We start from the raw sequence: 1,521 nt of genomic DNA, 5'->3' as shown, positions 1-1,521 counted from the left end.
GAGAAACTGAGGTCCAACGTGGGCAATGAAGCTTCATGCGAGAGGCTTATAAGGAAGTTAGACTGTGCACTGAGATTGCAGTTGTGTGTTTTAGCAGAGACTTAGCTGAAACACTGAAAAAGAAACCATATACCACTGAGCAGAAACAAGGGTTACACAGAAATAGCTCGTATTTTCTTACTGGACAAACGTCTGCAGAAATGTTTGGTTTGTGCATTTCAGGGCTTTATAGTGCTAAGAAAATAACTCCAATAAAAAACTACCCAGACCTTCCTTTTCTTCCCACGACAGCTTAATTTCTTTAAGAGCCCTTCTGGGAGAGCTTTTTGGAGATCCAAGTGCACTCCGAGGACCAGATTATCTTGTGTACACAATGGCTGGCTTCCTCCAAGAGCACTCTAGGTTTGTGCCTTGCAGCTGCCCCCTCAAAAGCCACATGGAATCTCCCATTTCACCAGATTTATCCTGGGTTCTGTTATTTCAAGACTTTATTATCCTTTCTAACAGCTTGCCTTTTATAGAAGGTAGCCTCATTGCTTTGCAGTTTCCTGGTTCCCACTAGAACTTTGCAAAAATTAGCCTCATATTTAACAACATTGGCTTCTTGGTAGAGGGATTGCTAATCCTCACCCAGGGAGTTTATCTGAGTACTGCTTCTGTCATATTTTTAACCATGTGTTCTAAAAATGGGGTTAAAAAAATATTTTTTACACCCCACATTCCCCTCCAGTGTCTTGGGACAGTCATGCAAGTGACTAAGGAATGAACGTAGCATGAGCCCCATCAAAGCAAAGGTCAATGCAAGTAACTCACCAAGCTTTTTTTGTGATGGCTCTTTCCTTCTCGTACAGCCTGATCGTGTCCTGTCACCAGGGCACTCTGGAGACCTTTCTGCTTCTCATAGCCATCATTAATTTTTATGCCTTTAGGATGCTTTCCTCAAATCTTCTGTGGCCTGCCTTTCACCTGTAACTTTCCAGAGCTTCTATTCTTTTTTCATACTCTCTCATTTGTATAGTTTTCACTTAAGGTCTTGCCATTTTCAGCTGTTCATTTCCACTCCCTTGTATAAGCACATCACTTTTTTTAAGGCAAGACTACCTCTCATTTCCTTTTTGACATTAAATATTTTGCTCTCACCAGAATGGTCTGATTGGTAATTACAGCTCCGTGGTCTCTCATCTGCTACCTTTGAACCAAGCCCTGCAGGTGGTTCAGGAGTCGCTGGGGTACCACCATCCCACTGCCTCCATGGAGCTTCTGCGGTCCAGCCCGATGACTGAAACACTCGTGCAGAAGGAAGGAGACGGGGGATCCTGGCTCCCTCCCCTTGCTGTAACAAAGTCACTGACACAAGAGCCATGGGTGAGGTCGAAGAGGAGAAAACCCTGGAAAGCAGCATCACCCGGAGCACCGGGACTCTGGCCAGCTGGGAATTCGGAAGTCACGTAAGTCCTGCGTCCCAGCTGCGGAGCCACCAAGTTCCTCGACCCCAAGCAGCAGGCCTGAGAACGGCTGGGG

The sequence above is a fragment of the Apaloderma vittatum genome, unplaced genomic scaffold (assembly GCF_000703405.1).
Source record: "Apaloderma vittatum isolate BGI_N311 unplaced genomic scaffold, ASM70340v1 scaffold27188, whole genome shotgun sequence".
NCBI classification, from domain to species: Eukaryota; Metazoa; Chordata; class Aves; order Trogoniformes; family Trogonidae; genus Apaloderma; species Apaloderma vittatum.
Note: the sequence above shows the minus strand (reverse complement) of the source record.